This window comes from Ammospiza caudacuta, chromosome 34, assembly GCF_027887145.1.
Source record: "Ammospiza caudacuta isolate bAmmCau1 chromosome 34, bAmmCau1.pri, whole genome shotgun sequence".
Taxonomy (NCBI): domain Eukaryota; kingdom Metazoa; phylum Chordata; class Aves; order Passeriformes; family Passerellidae; genus Ammospiza; species Ammospiza caudacuta.
In genome coordinates this window covers 2,560,199-2,584,185 of record NC_080626.1, presented here as the reverse complement: position 1 = coordinate 2,584,185, position 23,987 = coordinate 2,560,199, and the positions used below count along the sequence as shown (strand labels likewise).

Sequence of the window (23,987 nt, the reverse complement as noted above, 5' to 3'; positions counted from 1 at the left end):
GTTGTCCAGAAACATTTCATGTGTGAGAGAGGAAGGGGTAGGTCCAGTCTTGCCCTGCCCTGGAACCCCAGCACTGCCCTGCCCTGTGACCCCAATTCCCCCAGAGCCTCTATCCCAGCCCAGCAGTGGCTGCCAGTCCCTGGCACAGCACAGGCAATGCTCCACAGCCACCTCTGCAGCCCCAGCCCAGCTCCTGAGGGACCAAATGAGCCCAAGTCCCACCTGGGGGAAGGGCCCAGGGAGACCAAGGGGTATTTAAGGCTGACCACAAGGCGAGCACACATCTTGATCCAGCCTCCTCTTGGAATTTTTATCTGAACACTGCTGGAATCCAGGCAGCACCTCTGTGGCTGTGTCACAGAGGCTCAGAGCAGCTGGGATGTCAGCAAGGGGCTGTGTGACAGCAAAGAGTGGGCTGTGTGAGGTCACCAGTTGGGCTCTGACATCACAGAGTTTGTTGTGTGAGATCACTGAGCAGATACAGCATCATAGAGGGGATTCTGTGACATCACAGAGCAGGCTGTGACATCATGGCATGGCTGTATGACATCATAGAGCAGGGTGTGATGTGAAAGTGTGTGCTGTGACATTACAGAATGGAAGTATGACATCACAGAGAGGGTTTTGTGACATCACGGAGAGGGTTGTGACATCACACAGCTGTCTGTGATATCATAGAATAGGGTGTGTGGCCATAAAGCAGATCCTGCTATCATAGAGGGTGGCTCTGTGACATCGGAGAGTGGGTTGTGACATCACCAGGTGGCTGTGTAACATCATAGATCAGGCAGTGACATTACAGAACAGACTGTGACATCACAGGGTGAATTTGTGACATAACAGTGCAGCTGCATGACATTCCAGGGTGACATCCCAGAGCTGGCTCTTTGACATCACAAGGGTATTGTGACATCACTCTGAGTGACATCACAGGTGGGTCTGTGACTTCATCAGTGGCTGTGTGGCACAACAGTGACACTGTGACATCACAGGGGGGCTTTGTGACATCACAGCAGACTGTGTGGCAACACAGGGGCAGTGTGAGGTCCCTGGGGAGGTCATTCTGCCTTGGCCCCCCTCACAGCTCCCCCCAGAGCAGTCCAACCCTGCTCGTGCACAGCGGGGTCCCCTGTCCCCCGGGTCCCCCTGCCCCCAGCCCCGCAGCCTCCCCCAGAGGATGTTCCACGAGATTGACCCCAGAGCCTGACACGGGGACAGGGGGCCAGGGCCCTGGGGGTGGCACAGGGGGACAGGGACCCCCCGGCAGAGTCCCCGTGTCCCCAGGGCCAGAGCCTGGGCCAGGGCTCCTTCACCCTGCTACCAACAAGGGGCTAAGAGCACTGAAAAAATCCCCAGCAAGGGATCAGCAAAAAGCAGATTTAATATTAAGGGACAGCAGCACAAAGTTCCTTGGCAAGAGTCACTCTGCTCCTGAGTGGACACTTCAGGCACACCAAGGAAACAAAGCAACCACAAAACCAAACAGAATCCAGGCAATCAAACAAGAAATTAACTGAGAACTGTCCCTGTATATGTGTGTGTGTGTGTGTGTGTGTGTGTGTGTGTGTGTGTGACACAAGGACAGTGAGGGCAAAGATAAAAGGAATATGGCAATACGGCCTAAAAACTTAACAGAGCTCAAACTTAACAGGATTTAACTGATATCTTACCCTTAACTGATACCTTCAACTTCACAATTTGGCAAAAGAACAGCACTTTACAGTATTTAACCCTAACTTATAACCTATGACTTTACAATTTAACAGAGGAATACCACTTAACAAAACTTAGCTAATCACTTAAATTAAACTTAACAACTTAGCAAAAGAACAACTCTTAGCAGCATTTAACTTTGCGTAGACCTCCTGACTTAACCTTACTTATTGATATCTGGATATCTGACTGACTCAGCTATCCCAGGCACTCAAACTCCTCAGAGAGCAGCATTTCTGCCACATTTCCCCAGCACAGGCACTCCTGCGTGCACACAGACACAAAGAGTCAGTGCAAGGCACCCTTGAGCAGTTCCCCTGAGGGCAGGCAATGCTCACTTTTGATCCTTTGGCATCTCCCCAGCGGGTGAAGGGTTGAGCCTGGAGGAGTAGGGGGATCGGCCCAGGCTCCGTCGTTGTTGGGGATCCCCAAGTGCAGCAAAGGGGAGAGTTCCCGGCTGGGAGAGGCCCCACTCAGAGGGAGTCGCTGGCCCAGGAGAGCTCCAAGGGCTCCTTTTGGAGCGCTGTTTGCAGGGCCCCAAGAGAGGGGCTTCAGTCACAGCAATGGTTCATCCGGGCCACACTTGGCACCAACAGCTTTCTTTGGCAGTGTGAGAACAGGGATGTTGTGCCACTGAAGGAACACAAACAGTTCCCAGGGCTGCTCCTACAGGAACCAGGAGCTGGTTGGGCAGCAGCAGTGCCTGGAGCAGACAGTGTTTGTGATGAGCTGCAGAGGATCTGAGCCCAGGGGCTGTTGGCCAAGACCAAGGCCCAAGGAGAATTTCTCAGCTGGCAGGGCGGCCTGAGAAGGGGACGGGGGAATGCAGCAGCACAGGGCCATGGAACCAAGGGACCATTGTGACACTGTGGGGCCCTGTGAGACCAAGGGACCATCGTGACACTGTGGGGCATCATGGAACCAAGAGGACTGTACTAACACTGTGTGCCTCTATGCAAGGTAGGGAACACTGTGACACTGAGGGGCCCCATCAAACCAAGGACCATTGTGACACTGAGAGGCCTCATGGAACCTAACGGAGAGACCATTAGGACACTTCTCAGCCTCATGGAACCAAGGGGCCATTGTTGCACTGTAGGGCACCATGGCACCAAGGAGACCATTGTGATACAGAGGAGACTCATGGAATCACGGACACCATTGTGACACTATGAGGCCTCACGGAATAAGCAAAGCATTGTGACACTGTGAGGCCTCATGAGGCCTCATTGTGACCCTTGGGGCTCCCTACAGAACCAAGAGGACCATTGTGATACTCTGGGGCCTTGTGAAACCAAGAGTTCATTGTGACACTGCAAGGCTGCATGGAACCAAAGCTCCAGGGTGACACAGGGGCCCCTCTGTCACAATGGTCCATTGTGACACTGTGGAGCCAATGGAGACCATTGTGACAATGCAAAGCCCCAGGGTGCAAAGGTCCCTTGTGACATTGCAGGATCATGGAACAGAGGAGTCATGTGACATTGTGTGGCCTGGCGAACAACAGAGACCGTTGTGACACTGCAAGGGCTCATGGAATCCTTGGGACCATTGAGACACTGTGGGGCCATCTGACACCTGAGGGCACTGTGACACTGTGGGACCCCATGGATGCAACGCACCAGTGTGACACTATGGAGCCCCATAAAACTAAGGGAACACAGAACAGGTCTGGCTGGTTTGGCTTCCCATGGACTGCCTGACTGGTCCAGGTGACCTTTGCACGTTGAGGTTCACTTCTCATGTGCTGCTGAAACACTGGGGTTCTGTGCTTTCCTTCCCAATGGAAAAGCACTGTCCTTCTACTCCAGGCACCCATGGCCAGAATTGGGATTTCACCTCCAAAGTTCCTTATATCCAGGTATTCTTCCCATAGGAATATTGCCAGAACAAGTCTGGCTGGCAGTAGTTTCACAAGGGTCACTTCTCATCTGTCCCCAAAACACTGGGGGAGGCTCCATGCTCTCCTTCCCATGGGAAAGAACTTTCCTGCTTCTCCGGGTGCCCATGGCCGAGATTGGGTTTCCACCTCCAAAATTCCCTAAATCCAAAATCTGCTATTACTGACAAGTCTAGCTGACCTTGGTCTAGTGAGGCTCTCACGTGCCTTCCAAACCTTGAGGCTCTGTGCTTTCCTTCCCATGGAAAAGAACTGTCCTTCTCAGCCAGGTGCCCATGGCCACAATTGGGATTTCACCTCCAGCACTGCCTGTTGTGACAGACCAGAGGAGATTGTTGGCTCTAAACATTTTGTGTGGGGGGGAGGAAGGGGCAGGTCCAGCCTTGCCCTGCCCTGTAAGCCCAGCCCTGCCCTGCCCTGTGACCCCAATCCCCCGAGGGGCCTCCAGTGGGTTTACGGTTTCTACCTGAACCGCGGCACACTGAACCCCCAGCACCACCGTCCCACCCTGGGCACTGGGGCCCTCTTGGCTCTACTCAGTGCTGCTGCTGTACTCGGGGCACCCTAAACCCCGCTAGGGACCCGTGTCCCCCCACTGCAGGGATTGTGCGCGACTCACACTGCCCCGATCCTCCTTGCACCCGGAGCTCCGTTCGGGGTTTGCGTGCCAACTCACCAATTCATCTGCCACCTTTACTCGAGTTTGGTGCACAGGAAAAACACCAGCCAGATATTCGCAAGAGGTCAGGAATTACACAAAATTTTACAGGCAAAGTACCAAAAACCAAGAAACTTTGGAAGAGGATTTCATGCAACATCCAATTACAAAGAAAACACTTATCATAGCAGTAACTTCATTACCTTAGTTCATTTGACGTAGAAATCATTGAACACGTAAGCTGTTGAGGTACCCAAAAATGTTCCATATAAAGAGCATTAGAAGGAGAAGAAAGAGACAGAAAGACAGAAGCTCTATAGAAAGACACACATATGACTATCAGCTCCTAGGGTTCCAGTGTGTGTGAGACACAAACCTCAGGAGAGGGCAGAGTCCATACCTGGGGCTGACCTTGCGCTCTGTGTTTTTAAGCTTCCGGGCCTTTGTGGGCCTCCCCCCAAGTGGGATTTCTGATCGCTCAGGCAATCAGGGCTGGGTTAGCACTGTCCCCACTGTATGACCGACTGACAGCTCATCCCACAGTGTCTCAGGACATTGATCTCATCCATCCTCTGATAGTGACTATGGTGACACTGGGGAACGTCATGGAACCATGGGTCAGTTGTGACCAGGTGGGTCCAAGGACACCACGGTGACATCAGGGAACCTTGTGGGAACAAGTGGCCATTGTGATGATGTGGATCCCCACGGAACCAAGGGAACATGGAACAGGCTGATGCCTTCAGTTTTAGCTGTCATATTTCCAGATTCTCTACTGCATTAGTCTGTAACTCTGGACTTCATACACAGTGTTAGCAAGTTCTCTTCACAGTGTAGTCAGATAAAACAATCCTTTTCCAGCCCCAGAACCGGACACTGTTGCAGCTTCAGGCACAAAAAGTGCAAACAACAGCGAATTGAGGAGAGCAAACCGGGACAATGGGACTGCATAACCTGAGGCTGTAATTGGACAACTAACCCCAATATTTAAATGGACCAAACCTTATAAAAGTGTGAAAACTCCTGACCAGTCATCCATTTTGAGTGTAGCCTCAGCTGGGCTCTTGTCCTGCTCAAGGTGAATCCTTTGAAGGCCTTTTAATACATCACAGCAAGAGGCAGAAGCCATGAGAAAGCTGACAACTCTTTGTGAGAACAGAGTTGTGGAGCAGTGAAAAACAACTTGTTTTTCCTGAGAAAGAGCTCTAGGGCTGTGGAAAGCAACCTACTTTCCCTGAAAAAGAGCTGTAAGACTGTGATAAACATCAGCCACCTGTATAAACTGTATTTTCCCTCTTAGACAGAAAAATGAAAACTATCTCTCACAAACTTTTCCTGCACATACACACCAGGGGTTTGAGTGACCAATCAATACAGGGTAACAACTTGTTGCTGACCAACTGGGGAGAGACAGGGGATGTTCTTAAAAAACCCTACAAAAAAGACCGTATAAAAATAGCACAGGATTGATCCTTTCTTTTCACACCATAAAACGTGTCCTGCATGCCTCTTTATCGGGCACTGTTGCAGTGGCCTTTTATTTCATAGCTCTTTGGATGGTCTGTTACAGTTCACCCCCTGTATGTTGTCTTTCCCCAAGCTGGATTATTCCCACGTTATATCCCTCCCCTTTTACCCTTCAATCACTATAATCCCCATCCTATATTCCAGTGCCTTTCCTATCCATCCCTGTAAACTCTGCCCCTGTTCTGGACCCTTCCCTGTCAGTCTCCCATAAACCCCTCCCCTGCAGGTTCCGCCCCTCGGGAATTCCCCTCATGGATGACGCCCCATTGGCCCATGTGACCTGCCCTCTCCGCCCCCCTTATCCCCATTGGTCCTTGAGATGTATTCCCCTCCTTTTGCTCCTCCCTCCCTGATTCCCTATTGGCTCAGTGATCATGCCCACCCATAGTTCTGGTGCTGTATAAAATCCTGAGCACAGTGGTACTTGGAGCTCTTCGGTGCCTGTTCCCTTTGCCGAATAAATCTTCCTCAGAATCTCACACCAAAGGCCTCCCTCTCCTCTTTAGTCTCCCCCCTGACGCTGACACCATTCCAGCTGTGGAGCAGGTGGCTCCAAGGTTCAGCTCTCCCTGTTTCAGGGGAAGCTGTTCCCCACTCATGGCACCGCGGTGCCCCTGAGCCAGCTGTGGACTCCAGTGCGGTGTCAGCCCAGGGCTCCTGCTGGGCTGAGTCTGCCCTCAGGCAGGGCTCAGGTCCCCCACGGCATCTCGGTGTCACCTGCGAGCCCCATGGAGAAGACACCTCTGTGCCCTCTGCTCAGAATTTCACTGCCAGGACAGCAGGAATGCAACCCAAACCTGCCTTCAACCTGCGGGGGTGGGGAACTCCTGCACCAGGGGCTTTCTGGCCATTCTGCTGCTCATGGCCAAGACATTTTCCTTGCCCCTCTGCCAGGGCAATGCTCTGTGCCAGCTCTGCTGTGAGGCTTCCCTGGGGCCATGTCGGCACCAGTGGTTCCTTCAGTATGGGAACTGGAGTCAGCGAACACAACTGAGCCCTGGTGAGCTCTCAGGATGGCCGGGCACAACTGATCCACCTGGCTCACCCTGATATTCACCCAAGTCCAAGAACCAGCAGCCAAGAACAACCCCAGAGCCAGGTAGAACCACTTGCCCTTTCCCAGGACACCATGGTGGCTCTACCCCACTGTGGCCAGGCATTACAGGCAACCGTGTAGGGCCCCTCACCCAGGAAACCCCACAGCCTCGCAGTGCCCCGTAGACAGGCAGACCCAGCAGCCCCATCCCACCAGGAAACCAAATTTCAAGACCAAGAAATAATTTCAACGTACTTTTGATATAGGAAAATTATTTTGGCATTTAAATTCTTTTGAGTAAATAAATAATTTTGGAGGTGTTCCATTGTATTTGCAGGGATGCCCGATGAAGGCAGGAATGATGCATTTAACTCCATGTTCTCAGAAGGCTAATTTATTACTTTATAATACTGTCTTATATTAAATAATACTACACTATACTATACTATACTATACTATACTATACTATACTATATTATACTAAAGAACAGAGAAATGATACTTAGTGAATGTTCAAAAGACAATAATGAAAACTCCTGACTTTTTCCAGAGTCTCGACACAGCTTGGCCATAACTGGCCAATGAGTCAAAATAACTCACACCAGAATCCAATCAAACAAATCACCTGTGGGTAAACAATCTCCAAACACATTCTGCACATGAGCACAACACATGAGAAGAAAATGAGATAAGAATTGTTCTCCTTTTTCTCTGAGGCTACTCACCTTCCCAGGAGAAAAACCCTGGGCAGAGGGATTTTTTCAGAGAATGTGAATGCCACAGTGTTAAAGATGAGTAATGAGATGGTTGGCTCTCCCAATTAAAGGGTGAACATGATAAGTATGTTAAGACAAGTTGTACAGATGTATAGTTATGTTACTGCAATGTGTCCCCCCCACCCAGCATTGTTATCCCGGGCTGATCTTGGTAGTCCGGGCATTTGGGGAGGGGCAGATTGCTCCTAAGAGGCACGGCTTAGCAACACCTGCCCTCCAATCCAGTTCCAAGAAAGCAGTCTACACCAATGGACAGCGAGGAAGGGTCAACATACAGCCTTTGGGAGGAGCTGGGGCTGCCTGTTGCAGCAGCAAGGATATAAAAAGGAGAGCAGCCATTGTGTGGATGAGCCAGCCACATGGTTACCAGCCACGAAATGGGTAGAAAAAGTTTTAAAAGAAAGCTTGTTTTGAATTTTTATTTTTCTTTTAAACCCAGGCCATTCCTACCACTTTCACAGTGAACCATGAAATAAACAGGGCAGGAGACTTATTCTCCTTTTAATGCCTTTATTATAAGTGACCAGCTTAAGGTTGGGAGGCTCGACGGGTCCACAGCTTGGGTCCACAGCTTCTCTGTCATCGATCCCAGGATGACTCAGAGGAGAAGGAATGGAGGAATGTGTAGCTTTGTCCACTAAGGGGCAAAGATGAGGGTCCTACCCTCACAAGAGCAGTGGGGGTATATCCTATGTTACAACTTTTGGGTTTTCTAGTCTCGATGTCTTTGTTCCAGCTGAGGTCTTTGCTCAGGGCGAGGGGCAGCAAAGGTTCTCAGCATCTCCGCAGGCTCAGTACTTTGCTTCTCACAACCAGACGTAACTTTGATCTCTTAATTCTGTGTTGGCTTGTTGTTTTTGGAGTCTTTTCTGTAAGTTTGGTAGGGTGGCTTCCCATGGCATGCTGGTCTCAAGGTTATTTTGCATGCCCTCTGATGCCCTTCCCCCCACCCCTTGTCTCCTCCTTTCACTGTCCGGGTAGAAGGGCTATTAACTTAGCTTTAGGCAGGGCCATACTGATACAAAAGGAGCAATTAACAAAAACAACCAGTGGTTACAATAACAAACAGGTAGAACTCCACCTTGGCAGCAACTGGTGTAACTGGTTCACACTGCAACCTTTTTTTTTTTTTTTTTTAAATTGGCAGATTTTTTACTTATAACAACCTACAACTTTTCTCACCACCTGGACACCCACCACCCCAGTCAACCCACACCCCCTAGACTCTGCACAACTCCCAACACACCATTTGTCTGGGCGAAAGCACAGACTATGTCAAGGCAGCAGAGCCCAGACCTGGCCTGACTTCCCTGGACCACCGGAAAGGAGAAAATCCAGACCCACAGACACACACATGGACACAGAGCAAAGCTTTGCACAAAGGGTTTACTGATTTTTGATGAATGATTATTCAGGGGAAATGGCCCAGGGCTCAAAGGGTTCAGGGTGTTCCTCCGGGGATGATCATCTCCTCATGCCACTGGAGAGGAAAAAGCACACTGGTCCTTCACACCCTAAAAGACAAAGCCCAGAACGTGACCTCTGGAGCCCACTGGGCCATGGATGGACTTTGTCCCCAGCCCTGTCCCTGCAGGCACGGCTCACCTAGGCATCCAGAGAGGCAGCCAGGCGCTTCTGCCGCAGGAGAGCCCGCAGCTCTTTAGCCACAGGGGCCTGGAGACAAAGGCAGCGTTAGAGACACACTGGGGGCACTGGGCTGCACTGGGAGGCAGGGGAGAGCAGGGGGGCCTTGGGGAAGGGCCTGTGGCAGCAATGGGGTGCAGGAGCTGCTGTGCTGCTGCCCAGAAGCACTGGGCTCCTGGCCAAGAGGCACGGCTGGGGCAGGGGCTGCGTCCTGGCTCATCCAGGGGGTCCTGGGGTGACAGGGATGGGAATGCAGCAGGGCCCTGGGCAAAGGCTTCACTGGGGAGGAGCCCTGGGGCAGGGCATTGTCTGGGCTGTCAGGAGGGGTGCACTGGGTTGTGCTGGGACACACTGGGATGGCCTGGGCTGTGGTGGCCACGCAACGGGAGGGTCTGACACCGGCAGAACTCGTGGTACCCACCAGAGGCGTCTCCAGGACCGCAACATTGTCTAAATCCAACTGCAGAGAGACCAGGAGACCTCACTGGTCACTGGGATGTCCCCAGTGCCAGCAAGGGATGGGGGGACACCACTGCCCACCAATTCCCTGAGGGGATGCCCTCCAATGCCAGCAGCCCACTCACCTCTTGGAGATCATCTTGGGTTCCTTCCAGGAGTGCCTGGAAAGGAGAACAAAGGCAGGGTCTGGACTGGACCTTGTGGGGCTGGGGGGGACACGGGTGCAGGGAGCAGGGCACAGGCAGAGGGATGGGAATTCAGGGCCTCCACGGAGATCTGTTTGAGGTGGGAGGAGACCCAAAGACACTGGTCTGGGGTCAATTGAGGGCCAAGGGGACAGGGCTGGGAGTATGGAAGGAGCAGGGTGTGAGGTACAGGGGAGGAGAAAGGAATGGAAGTGTAGGGACATGGGAGTGCAATGGAGGGGCTTGGTGGGGACAGAAGAATGAGGACGAGGACAAGTGGGGACAAAACCAACAGTACTGGGAGATGCTGTGGGAGTGGGGGTGAGTCAGGGAATTGTACAGGGGGACCCCTCTGCAGTGGTCAGGAAGAAAGGCAAAGGATTGAGGGGGGACATGGAAGGAAAGGCCTCAGGTATGGTCAATGGGAGGGCACCTGGGGACTGGATCCAGTCCACTGACCGCTCCCACTCCAACTTCCTGCATGTGGTGGCTGCCCATGGTGGGATCCAGGCATCTTGGGCGGTGGGCAGCGACGCAAAGGCATCCGGTGACCCTGTGGGGACAACCCCCAGTCCAACACAATCCATCCTCCAACAGCCCCCAGGGCCAGATCCCCCATCTCCTGCTGCCCCTCCCCTCCCAGAGCTTTCCCTGGGGGACACCCCAGAGCTGAGCCCGGCACCAAACCCAACATGTGGGAGAACAAGGGGAACAAGGGACATGTGATCAGGTGGCTGATTGGCATCTCAGGCACTGCAGACCCTGGGGAGCACTGGGCAACGCTGATCACCTGCAGACAAGGCTGAGGGCTGGGGAATGGCTCAGGTCTGGCACTTCCCACATGGGAATACCCCATTGTTCCTATTTCCCTACAGGCTGAAAACCAGTACAGTCTCCAGTCCCAGAGCTGAGTCCAGAGAGAAATATGCCCCATCCGGTCCCTCATCCTGTCACACCTGCAGCCTCAATGCCATCACAGAGCACCTGGGTCCTGCTCTGATTCACGTCGGTGTTTCAGGGAACCATCCCCAACAAGGATCAAACTGCAGCGCTGCCCCTCCCTAAGACTTGCCCACAGTTCTGAAGGGACATGAGAGTGCAGGGGAGGGGCTTGGTGCAGACAGAAGAATGAGTACAAGTGGGGACAAAAGCAACAGGACTGAGAGAAAACTGGGGGGAGTGGGGGGAGATGGCAGGAAGTGAGTCAGGGAATTGTACAGGGGGACCCCTCTGCAGTGGCCAGGAAGAAAGGCAAAAAAATGAGGGGGGACATGAAAGGAAAGGCCTCATGAATGTCAGTGGGAGGCCACCTGGGGACCCTGAATGGGACACAGAGGAGGGACCAAAAGGGTGGGATGGGAGGCCAGAAAGGGCAGGATGTGGGGACAGCGTTTGGCTGGTGCCTCACCTTGGCCTGTGCCGGGGGGCACAGCAGGATGGAGAAGAGCAGGGCCACGCTGAGCACAGCCACCTTCATCTTCCTCTGGCTCTGGGCAGCGCTGCCTGAGGCTGCAGCAGGTGAGGAGCACCTTTATCCCTGCTGGGACTCCTCCCTGCACCCTCCGTGCCAGCCCCCAGGCCAAAGCCCAGCTTGGCACAGCCCCCAGCCCTGGCCACAAGCCCAGCCCTGGCACAGAGTCTGTCCCACCCCACCTGTGGCACGGATCCAGCCCCCTCGCCCGGCATCCCTCCAGCTTCCTGCACGGGGCAGCTGCCCCTGGAAGGGCCCAGGCACCTGGGGGGGCCAAGGGGGGCAGGCAGTGAGCCAAAGGCACCTGGGCACCCTGTGGGGACAACCCCCAGTCCAACACAATCCATCCTCCAACAGCCCCCAGGGCCAGATCCCCCATCTCCTGCTGCCCCTCCCCTCCCAGAGCTTTCCCTGAGGGACACCCCAGAGCTGAGCCCGGCACCAAACCCAACATGTGGGAGAACAAGGGGAACAAGGGACATGTGATCAGGTGGCTGATTGGCATCTCAGGCACTGCAGACCCTGGGGAGCACTGGGCAACGCTGATCACCTGCAGACAAGGCTGAGGGCTGGGGAATGGCTCAGGAGTGACAATTCCCACATCCACACAACTCGATATCCCTTTCCCTGCAGATCCCAAACCCGACCAAGCTCTATGCCCAGAGCACTGTCCAGAGGGGAATATGCCCTGCCCTGCCCCTCATCCTGTCACACATGCAGCCACGGAGCCCTCCCAGAGCACCTGGGTCATGGCCCTGGCTCTGGGCCCAGGCCAGCACTGGCCCTGAGCAGGATGTGCCCATCCCAGGGCACATGGGGAAGTGGGCACCTGTCCCCAGGCAGCCACTCGGAGCTAATTGGGGTGACAGAGGTGCCCTGTGAGGAGGAGGGGTGTTGGTGCCCTGCCGGCATCTCTGACAAGCCCTGTTTACCCAGGCCCTGAGGCACCAGGAGGACATTCAGACATCCTGGGCCTCCAGGAAGGAAAATCCACAGTAAAGTGGTTCCTGAGAGCTGTCCAAGGCTGTGATTCCTGTTTGACATTCTGGGGCATTAGTGACGGGTTCTGCACCTCTCTTTTTCCAGGGACTTTTTGGATCCAGCAGAGATGTCTTGTGGGCCACCTGGGAAAACATTTCAGGCCACTGCCTTGACTGTTTACTCTGGAGCTTGCCCCAGGAGCTGCAGGGCCCAGGAAGTTTTTTCTGTGGAGAGCCCCAGGGCTGAGAGATTAGAGGGTCCCTGTGGGGGATCCTTGACCAGAGAGGCACGAGTGCTGTGACATCATTGGGTGCTGAGGACACCATGGAATGGAATTGACGACGTGTCCGCAGGATTCTAATTGCAGAATAATGGCCAAGGTGAGATCCAGACCTCCTTGGAGATCAGTGCCAGTCAGGGGGGTGGCGCTGGACAGCCACTGACCACGTGCCACCAGCCCAGGCAGGAGCTGGAAAAGCCCAGAGGCTCCCAGCGTGGGCAGATTGGCCCTGCAGCTTCACGGATCCCATGGGAATGTCCCTGCCCCCCTCAGGGCTGTGCATGAGCTGTGCAGTCTCTCCCTCCAGCTCTCAGCAGATTTCAGCAATGACCTATTTCTCCTCTTTGACTGACTGGTGCTTTTGCACAAACAATTTACATCGGGGTCCTCAGCACAGGAAAGGCTCAGACTTCACGGAGCAGCTCCAGAGCAGGCTGAGATGCTCCAAAGGGTTGGAGCACCTCTGTGACAGAGACAGGCTGGGGGAGTTGAGGTGGTTCAGTCTAGATCAGAAAAGGCCATGGAGAGACCCAATTGAGACCTTGCAGGACTTCAAGGAACCTCACAAGAAATGTGGGGAGAAATGTTTTAGTAGGGCTTGTCTAACTGGGGAAGGGGAAATGGTTTTAAAGCAGAAGAGAATAAGTTCAGACTGGAGATAAGGAAGAAATCTTTGATGCTGTGGTGGTGAAACACTGGCACAGGTTTCCCAGGGACCTGGTGGATGCCTCATCCATGGAAATATTCCTGGTTGGATGGGCTCTGAGCAGCAGGATGGAGCAAAAGATGTCTCTGCTCCCACCCCACAGGAGGCCCTGTGGTGTCAGCTTCCAGAGGGGTCGGTGTCTCTTGTAGGATTCAATTCCCCCAGAGAGCAGAGGGAACACACAGCAGCACAGATGGCAGGAACGTCCTCCCATGGAGATGGGAATATTCTGGATCCACAGGCTCAGGCTGCCCAGTTTTGTGTCTTTGTAGATGGACACCAGTGTCAGAAGAGACTGAGAACCAGGAGGCCCCACAGTGTCTCTGAGTTCCCTTGGTTCCGGGAGGCCACACAGAATCCCAGGGTGTGGCAGTAAGTTCCTTTGTTATGAAACTGTGCTGTTATAAACAAAAGTAGTTTGTTCCAGTTGCCCCCCATGCATGTTGGTTTGTCCCAGAGATCCCATCCCCCTGTCCATCTCCCTCAAGACCTCCCTCTAATTCCAGATCCTTCCCTGCCACTGAGGGAAACCCTGCCCTCCTCCCTTGTCCATTACAGAAACCCCACCTTTCTCTCTAGAAACTTCTGTGTCCATCTTGTATCCCTCAAATGCCCATTGCTATGCTCAGTCCACTCTCCTCCCCTGTTGTTCCCCACTGGCTGCCATAATGTGTGCCCTGCCCTGTGCTCCTCCCCAGGTTTCTGCCATTGCTTCTGGTTTGTATCCTCCCCATGTTCCCTGTTCCGTACTGAAGCTATTGGAACCCTGGATTTGCTGTCACTTGTCCCTGCACCCTCTCGGAGATTAAATCCTCTTGGGAACCTGCACAAGTGATCTCTCTCTTTCCTTGGCTCTGGGTTTCTCAGCTCAGGACAACATCAGTGGCTGCACAGAGCAGCTGCTGCTTCTGGGAGACAGCAGCCCTGCTTGTACCACCAGCCAAGCCGGCCCCAAGGGTGGACAGGGAGTGGCCATTCCTGGCACGGGCCAGGAGACAGGGCTGGCTGCAGACATCTCCGAGTGGCCGCCATGTCACCAGGGCCCCTTTGGCTGCATGAGGCCCCACAGAATCCCAGGGCCCCTTTGGCTCCATGAGGCCCCACAGAATCCCAGGGCCCCTTTGGCTCCATGAGGCACCACAGAATTCCAGGGCCCCTTTGGCTCCATGAGGCACCACAGAATCCCAGGGCCCCTTTGGCTCCATGAGGCCCCACAGAATCCCAGGCCCCCTTTGGCTCCATGAGGCCCCACAGAGTCCCAGGGCACCTTTGGCTCCATGAGACCCCACAGAATCCCAGGGCACTTTTGGCTCCATGAAGCCCCAAAGAATCTCAGGGCCCCTTTGGCTCTATCAGGCCCCACAGAATCCCAGGGCACCTTTGGCTCCATGAAGCCCCACAGAATCCCAGGCCCCCTTTGGCTCCATGAGGCCTCACAATGTCACAAGGACCCCTGGACACCACAAGGCCCTGAGGTATCCCAATGGGTGCTTGGTTCCAACTGGCCTTGCTTTGTCACAAGGGCCTCTGGATTCCCTGACACCCCACAGTGTCATAGTGTCCCCTTGTTTCCACAAGCCACAGGGTCACAATGAACATCTTTAGGCACCAGAGTGTCACAGCATCCCCTTAGTTCCATGAACACCACAGTGTCCCCTTGGTGCCACTTAGTCCTGCAGTGTCACAATGGTTCCTGGGAACCATAAGGCCCTGAGGGATCACAGTGGATGGTTCCATGAGGCCCCACAGGTTGGCATCTCCTCTTGGTTCCACAAGGGCCCATGGCCACAAATGGGCTTCTGGATTCTACAAGGGCCCAGAGTGTCACATAGCCCCTGTGATCCCATGAGTCCCGGCAGTGTCACCATGTCCCCAGGAGGCCATGCAGTGTCACAGTGTTCTCAGGAAACACTGCAGTGTCACCATGTCCCCATGAGTCCCTGCAGTGTCACAATGTCCCCATGAGGCCATGCAGTCTCACCATGTCCCCAAGAGGCCCTGTAGTGTCACAATGTCCCCATGAATCCTAGCAGTGTCACAATGTCCCCAGGAGGCTCTGCAGTGTCACAGAGGAGCAGCACTGGAGTGGGCACGGCACCAGGGGAGGTTTGGCAGCGTTCCCCTCTCTGTGACACCACAGCGGTGGCAGCCACAATGTTCCCCACTCTGTGACACTACAGGTGTGGCAGTACCATGTCCCGTCTCTGTGACACCACAAAGGTGGCAGCCCCAAAATTCCACTCTTTATGATGCCACAGCAATGGCTGCCCCAACATTCCCTTCTCTATCACACCAGAGCAGTAGCAGCACCAACATTCCCCTCTCTGCGACACCATAGTGGTGGCAATCCTGACCTTCCCCTCTCTGTGACACTGCAGTTAGGGCAGCCCTAAGTCCCTTATCTGTGACACCACAGCTGTGACACCCCTAGTCCCCCTCTCTGTGACACCAGAGGTGGCACCCTCAGCATTCCCCTCTGTCTGACACCAACACAGTGGCAAACCAAAGATTCCCCTCTCTATGAGAAAGCAGTGGTGGCAGCCCCAACATTCCAACATCACATCGGTGGCAGCCCCAACATTCCCCTCTCTGTGACACTGCAGCAGTAGCAGCCCCAGTGTTCCCCAGTCTGTGACACTGCAGCAGTAGCAGCCCCAGTGTTCCCCAGTCTGTGACACTGCAGCGGTGGCAGCCCAAAAGTTCTCTCAGTGACACCATTGCTGTGGCAGCCCCAGTGTCCCCCTCTCTGTGGCACCGCAGTGGTGGAAGCCCCCAAGTTCCCCTCTCTATGACACTGCAGGAGTGGCTGTCTCAAGTTCTACTCTCTATGACAGCACCACAGTGGCAGTTCCAACATTCCCCTCTTTGTGATATCTCAACATTTGCAGCCTCAGTGTTCCCCTGTCAGTGACACCGCAGTGGTGGCAACCTCAGTGTTCCCCTCTCTGTGACATGACAGCGGTGGCAATACCAATGTCCCCTTGTTTATGACACCAAAGCTATTGCAACCCCTGTGTTCCCCTGTCTGTGACACCACAGAGGTGGCACCCCCAGCGTTCTCCTGTCAATGACAGCATTGCAAGGGCAGGCCCAACCTTCCCCTCTCTATGACACTGCAGGGATGGCAGCCCCAAATGTTCTCCTGTTTGTGACACCACAGCGGTGGCAGCCCCAGTGTTCCTTTCTATGACAGCACAGCAGCAGCTGCCCCAACCTTCCCCTCTCTGTGACCCCACAGCCCTGGCAGCCCCAGTGTTCCCCTCTCTGTGACACCACAGCTATGGCAGTCCTGTTTTCCTGGTCTCTGTGACACCACAGCTTTGGCAGTCCTGTTGTCCTGGTCTCTGTGACACCACAGCTGTGGCAGTCCCGTTGTCCCAGTCTCTGTGACACCAGTGGTTGCTGCCCAAACGTTCCCCTCTCTGTGACACTGCAGCTGTGGCAGCAGCACTCGAACAGAAGCAGCAGCTGTGGAACAACAGGGGAGCAGGGGAGGAGCAGAGACAGAGCTCTGGAACAGCGGGGGATGAGCAGTGGTAGAGCAGTGTTGGAGCAGTGGTGGAGCAATGGTGGACGAGCAGAGGAACTGTGCTGGAACATCACCAGAGCAGCAGTAGAGCAGCTTTTGAGGAGCAATGGAGTGACCATGGAAAAGGTGGAACAGTGGTGGCACAGGAAACACAGCAATGAACAGTGGTGGCACATTGGTGACACAGCGGTAGCACATACGTGGCACACTGGTGGCACACTGGTGGCACTTTGGTGGCATATTGGAGGCATGTTGGTGGCACACTGGTGGCACACTGGTGACACATTGGTAGCACATTGGTGGCACACTGGTGGCACTTTGTTGGCATATTGGAGACATGTTGGTGGCACGTTGGTGGCACACTGGTGGCACATTAGTAGCACATTGGTGGCACATTGGAGGCACGTTGGTGGCACATTTGTGGCATGTGGGTGGCACAGGCACCACAGCCATGGAGCAGCGCCAGAGATGCTGAAGCTGCGGGACACAGAGCAGCTCCAAGCGCTGTATCCTGCAGGAACCGGCCCCTCACACCAGAGCAATCCCATCAGGCTGACCCAGAGCAGGGGCAGCAGCAGGAATTGCTGCTGGGCTCTGGAAGGCACGGATGGAGAACACTTAATGGTGCCCTGGGGGTTTGATCCTGCTCATTGTGGCCTCTTTAGTGATGCCGGGACAGTTCCAGTCCACCTGAAGTCATGAACTCAGGAGATACTCAGGACAAAAGCAATCAACTGCCTTCTTTACTGCAGGGAAACACAGCTTGGGAGAAGTTTAATGATTCCTGATTTAGGAACCAAACTGGGTCAGTTATTGGCCTGTGGTTTGTTCTAGTCCAAGGAGCAATTTCCAAAGTGCTGCGCTTTGGCATTAAAAATGAGCAACGTGCCTCATCACCTGGATATTGCACTTGGAGTACAGAGCTATTTGTGGTTGTTATGATCGAGAAAATCACTGGAATTCTTTTCCCGATTTCACTCTTTCTTCCTCTCTCTGGGATGAAGCCTCCAACACTCCCTGCAGGTCTGCTTTCCAGAATCTGCTCCACTGGAGTTGGGATGGGACAAATGAGCAGAGGGAAGAGGGAGGAAAATGGACCATTCAAACTGCAAACTCTATTTTTGTAACCTCTGGGTTTCAGTGTTTAGAAACCGGCATTGATAGTTTTCTCTGACCAAATCCCTCATTTCTCACTTTTGCCCTGGCAGAAAACCTTCCTTTGGCCCCATTTAGGAACTGACCCTTGGAAACACCTCAGTGAAGATGCTTTTTTTGTTGGTTTTGCTAACAGATGACAAGAAAATCAATGCAAAGGGAGGGATGAGGGAAAGGGCAGAAACAATTCCTTTCTTTTGTCTTCCTGGTGGAAAATCTCCTGTGGAGGTTGTGCTGCAGCTGGAGATGGCCAAGGCCAAGGGCTGAGGGAAGCGATTCAGCTGAGGCAGCTGAGACATCTTCTCCCTGGTTTGCAGCCCTGGGGCTGGCAGGCGACACAGCTGCCCCCCGTGCACCCCTCAGCCCCTGGTATGGGGGATTCTTCCTGCCTCTGCCAGATGCTCCTTCTCCATCCCTGGCCTGGGTGCTCCTGGTCTGAGCTCCCTGCCATGGTCACTGCTGGGGGTGGGGAGCAGGAGGGAGGAGTTCAGCGCCAACCTGGGAGGTGCCAGCGGGGTCAGAGATGTGTGGAGGTGACAGTGACAGAGTGACGGGACATGCAGATGGACACAGGGACAAGACGACACCTCTGGGGGAAACTTTCCTCTTTGAGATTTAGGGAAATTTCCTTTGGAACACACACACGGACACAGACACACAAACACAGAGTGTAGCTTTGCTGAAAGGGTTTATTTCTCATTTGAGGAAAAAGGCCCAGGGCTCACAGGGGATCAGGTGATTTCTCCAGAGGTGATCATCTCCTCATGCCACTGGAGGGGGACAGGACATGGTTTTCACCAAGAGTTCCTAAGACAGAGAGCCCAAAATGTGATCCCCTGTGTCCCCTGGGACAGGTGAGGGGCTGTGTGCCCACCCCTGTTTCTGGAGTGTGAAAAGAATTGAGGTTCTGGATAAATGCAGGACAGGATTTGGCCCCTCAGATCCACAGGGTTCCCAGACCCCATAAGCCCTGGGATGCTCCAAAACCTGCCTAAGAACCTCACTGCCCCCAGGGGGACTGTGGGGTTCCCAGAGCTGCCCAAGTGCAAGGAAAGACTTGGGGGCTGCTCTGAGCAGCACCCCCAAGAAACAATCAGTGAAAGCTCCTTTCTGTCCCTCTGCTGGCCCCAAACTCAGTCCAGCCAGAAGACTCCAGGGTCCCCACAGGATCATGTGGGAGCCAAAGGAGCACCAAGTGTTGCTCACCTATCCATGGAGAGAGGCAGCCAGGCGCTTCTGCCGCAGGAGAGCCCGCAGCTCTTTAGCCACAAGGGGCTGGAGACAAAGGCAGCGTTAGAGACACACTGGGGGCACTGGGCTGCACTGGGAGGCAGGGGAGAGCAGGGGGGCCTTGGGGAAGGGCCTGTGGCAGCAATGGGGTGCAGGAGCTGCTGTGCTGCTGCCCAGAAGCACTGGGCTCCTGGCCAAGAGGCACGGCTGGGGCAGGGGCTGCGTCCTGGCTCATCCAGGGGGTCCTGGGGTGACAGGGATGGGAATGCAGCAGGGCCCTGGGCAAAGGCTTCACTGGGGAGGAGCCCTGGGGCAGGGCATTGTCTGGGCTGTCAGGAGGGGTGCACTGGGCTGTGCTGGGACACACTGGGATGGCCTGGGCTGTGGTGGCCACGCAACGGGAGGGTCTGACACCGGCAGAACTCGTGGTACCCACCAGAGGCGTCTCCAGGACCGCAACATTGTCTAAATCCAACTGCAGAGAGACCAGGAGACCTCGCTGGTCACTGGGATGTCCCCAGTGCCAGCAAGGGATGGGGGGACACCACTGCCCACCAATTCCCTGAGGGGATGCCCTCCAATGCCAGCAACCCACTCACCTCTTGGAGATCATCTTGGGTTCCTTCCAGGAGTGCCTGGAAAGGAGAACAAAGGCAGGGTCTGGACTGGACCTTGTGGGGCTGGGGGGGACACGGGTGCAGGGAGCAGGGCACAGGCAGAGGGATGGGCATTCAGGGCCTCCACGGAGATCTGTTTGAGGTGGGAGGAGACCCAAAGACACTGATCTGGGGTCAATTGAGGGCCCAGGGGACAGGGCTGGGGGTATGGAAGGAGCAGGCTGTGAGGTACAGGGGAGGAGAAAGGAATTGAAGTGTAGGGACATGGGAGTGCAATGGAGGGGCTTGGTGGGGACAGAAGAATGAGGACGAGGAAAAGTGGGGACAAAACCAACAGTACTGGGAGATGCTGTGGGAGTGGGGGTGAGTCAGGGAATTGTACAGGGGGACCCCTCTGCAGTGGCCAGGAAGAAAGGCAAAAAACTGAGGGGGGACATGAAAGGAAAGGCCTCATGAATGTCAGTGGGAGGCCACCTGGGGACCCTGAATGGGACACAGAGGAGGGACCAAAAGGGTGGGATGGGAGGCCAGAAAGGGCAGGATGTGGGGACAGCGTTTGGCTGGTGCCTCACCTTGGCCTGTGCCGGGGGGCACAGCAGGATGGAGAAGAGCAGGGCCACGCTGAGCACAGCCACCTTCATCTTCCTCTGGCTCTGGGCAGCACTGCCTGAGGCTGCAGCAGGTGAGGAGCACCTTTATCCCTGCTGGGACTCCTCCCTGCACCCTCCGTGCCAGCCCCCAGGCCAAAGCCCAGCTTGGCACAGCCCCCAGCCCTGGCCACAAGCCCAGCCCTGGCACAGAGTCTGTCCCACCCCACCTGTGGCACGGATCCAGCCCCCTCGCCCGGCATCCCTCCAGCTTCCTGCACGGGGCAGCTGCCCCTGGAAGAGCCCAGGCACCTGGGGGGGCCAAGGGGGGCAGGCAGTTGCGGGGGAAGGGTAGATATAAGTCCAATTGTGTCAGGAACCCACGTCTTTAAAAAGGAAAAGGAACCCACTAGGCCGCAGCAAAATATCCAAATATGGATAACATTTTAACCAGTCCAGTGAAGAGATTTTTGCTTTTATTTCCAGCACATCAGTCTCAAAATACAAAATGGAGACATGACAGCTCACTGATCCACACCAAAAAGTCCTCTCCGGGAGAGCTGATACAGAAATACATAAAATTATCTCAGTCTAGATTTCAGCCAATCACACACAGAAAACACATATTGACAAGCATTCTATCCAATCTTATAAAACATAGGTAATCATAGCTAAAACAAAGACTGGTTCATAAGAGACAAAGAACAAAGTTCTATTCATGCTAACCTCTAAAGATATACATTAAATAACCTTGTTGCCATCCTAAAGCCAATTCTACAGAGGCCTATTGTTGTTTGTCACGTCTACTGTTGGGAAACTTTTCTGCTTGCATGGGAAACTCTTCTGCAATGCTAACAAAACTCCAATCTAAGGCCTACATACTTTTTTTAACCATTTCTTAAAAATCCTCTAACCTTATGGATTCCAACAGGCAGTGAGCCAAAGGCACCTGGGCACCCTGTGGGGATAACCCCCAGTCCAACACAATCCATCCTCCAACAGCCCCCAGGGCCAGATCCCCCATCTCCTGCTGCCCCTCCCCTCCCAGAGCTTTCCCTGAGGGACACCCCAGAGCTGAGCCCGGCACCAAACCCAACATGTGGGAGAACAAGGGGAACAAGGGACATGTGATCAGGTGGCTGATTGGCATCTCAGGCACTGCAGACCCTGGGGAGCACTGGGCAACGCTGATCACCTGCAGACAAGGCTGAGGGCTGGGGAATGGCTCAGGAGTGACAATTCCCACATCCACACAACTCGATATCCCTTTCCCTGCAGATCCCAAACCCGACCAAGCTCTATGCCCAGAGCACTGTCCAGAGGGGAATATGCCCTGCCCTGCCCCTCATCCTGTCACACCTGCAGCCACGGAGCCCTCCCAGAGCACCTGGGTCATGGCCCTGGCTCTGGGCCCAGGCCAGCACTGGCCCTGAGCAGGATGTGCCCATCCCAGGGCACATGGGGAAGTGGGCACCTGTCCCCAGGCAGCCACTCGGAGCTAATTGGGGTGACAGAGGTGCCCTGTGAGGAGGAGGGGTGTTGGTGCCCTGCCGGCATCTCTGACAAGCCCTGTTTACCCAGGCCCTGAGGCACCAGGAGGACATTCAGACATCCTGGGCCTCCAGGAAGGAAAATCCACAGTGAGGTGGTTCCTGAGAGCTGTCCAAGGCTGTGATTCCTGTTTGACATTCCGGGGCATTAGTGAAGGCTTCCACACATCTGTTTCCTCAGGCACAAAGTGGATCCATCAGAGAAGTGTTATGACCCAGCTGGGAAAACATTTCAGGCCACTGCCTTTACTGTTTGCTCTGGAACTCACCCAAGGAGGCTCAGGGCCCAAGGGGGAAGATTTTCCTTGGGGGTTTTGCTGCTTTGTGCCCTTGGAGGAGAGACCAGAGTGTCCTCATGGGAGATTCTTGACCAGATGGACAAGAGCTGTGACATCATTGGTGGGCTGAGGTCACCTTCGAGAGAAATTGAGGAAGTGTCTGCAGGGTCCTAAATGGTGAATGAATGGATGAAGGAGATTCTCCCTGTCCTGACCCACTATCCAGCAAAACCACAGCCCAGGGAAGAGGCCTGGTGGAATCAGGGGAGAAGCAGACCTTGGTGAGCCTGGCACACACTGGGCAGTGTGGGATGATCCCCTGCTGGTGTCCCAGCTGTCAGTGCAATACCACTGCTCTGATGGACTGGGTCCTTAAGAAACAAAAGAAGTGATCAAGCTCAGGGGAGGAGGGGATCTGGTCGCACTTCTCTTCTCTGGGAGTTTCTCTCCAAGGGGGGACATTCCATGAGAATGGGGATGCGGTAAAGGACAGGGCTGAGGGCAGCTGCTCCCTCTCTCTCTGGGCTTCGGAGGAGGACGCTGGGAGCTGCTGTTTGGGAAAAAGAATTGGTTGCTGCGGGTGGCCAGAGCAGCTTCCCCAGGCAGGTGCTGTCAGGTGCCTGCAGCACCAAAAGCGTCTCCACTTGGGGCTGCCTTGACAACTCCCCCAGCCCAGCAGACCCTGAGCCCGGATGGTGCAATCAAAGCCTCACCAGAGGAACAAGAGGACTCCTCGCACAACAGATCCAGCTGGGTTTACTAAGGGAAAATCCAAGGGTCCAGGTGAAGTGAGGGTGAAGAGGGAAACAGGAGCAAGCAGGAATACAACCTCTGCTGAAGGGAACCAGAGGCGAAGAGCCAGGAGCAGGGCTGGGGCCAGGGTATATAACTGGAGGAAGGCAGGAGGGGTCAGGGTACAAATTATCCAATGGGGAAGGGAGCCAGGGGTGGAGTTAAGGTGGGGTGACACAGGATGCACCAATGGGGGAGCAGAGTGGGAGGGGTCTCTCAGGGAAAGCCAATGGAGGAATGGGGAGTACAGAACTTTCTGGAACTGGGGGATGAACAGCAGTCGATTGACAACAGCACATTAACATTAACAAGCAAAGAACCATTGGGAATTGCGGCAGTCTCTCACCTTAACTTAAACAGTGCTGTCCTCCCATGGCATTCCAGGTTCGTCTTCTCCATGGCTGTCTCCCACATCTCCCCCTTTTTTATTTATTAAATAAACATTTCCCAGTGTTTTGTCAATTCATTTCTTAAAACCCATCAGTGCTGCTGAAACGATAACAACTATGAGAAGGACCCACAATAAACTGTTAAGAATGGGGGCCACCCACACAGGAACGTCCCACTGCACGATCATTTTGTCCATCATGTCCACAACTTTATTTTCAGTAAGAAGAGACTTCATTTGCTCTTGCATTTGTTTGATGTTGGCCTGGATCGATGTGCTTTTCGATGGCAGGTTAAAACAACAAAGCCCTTTGAAATCATGTCCACAACCATGGCCATGGGAGAGCGGCAGGAAAGCGATGGCCACTCTGTTCTGAAGGGTGGCATGTCTGGTGGTTTCCTTGTCCACTAGAAGTTCTGATAAGGCAGGGGACGTAGCATTGGTCTGCTTACTAAGCCAGCACTCCAGGTGAGAAAGCTCACCGAGGGCCTTTGCAGCTGCAACCCATGGTAGAAAGATAGAAAC

General features: G+C 54.3%; 1 long non-coding RNA gene and 1 pseudogene across 1 annotated transcript; one reads left to right on the top strand and one right to left on the bottom strand.

The window, feature by feature from the left end:
• The window catches only part of LOC131570335 (zinc finger protein 271-like), a 748,777-nt pseudogene that overhangs the window by 18,096 nt on the left and 706,694 nt on the right, over positions 1-23,987 (top strand).
• Positions 18,692-20,534, bottom strand: LOC131570443 (uncharacterized). The gene is made up of 5 exons (XR_009275879.1): positions 20,440-20,534; positions 19,850-19,885; positions 19,687-19,725; positions 19,227-19,295; positions 18,692-18,827 (listed from the first exon to the last, which is right to left on the bottom strand). It is a non-coding gene; the product is annotated as an uncharacterized LOC131570443 (long non-coding RNA).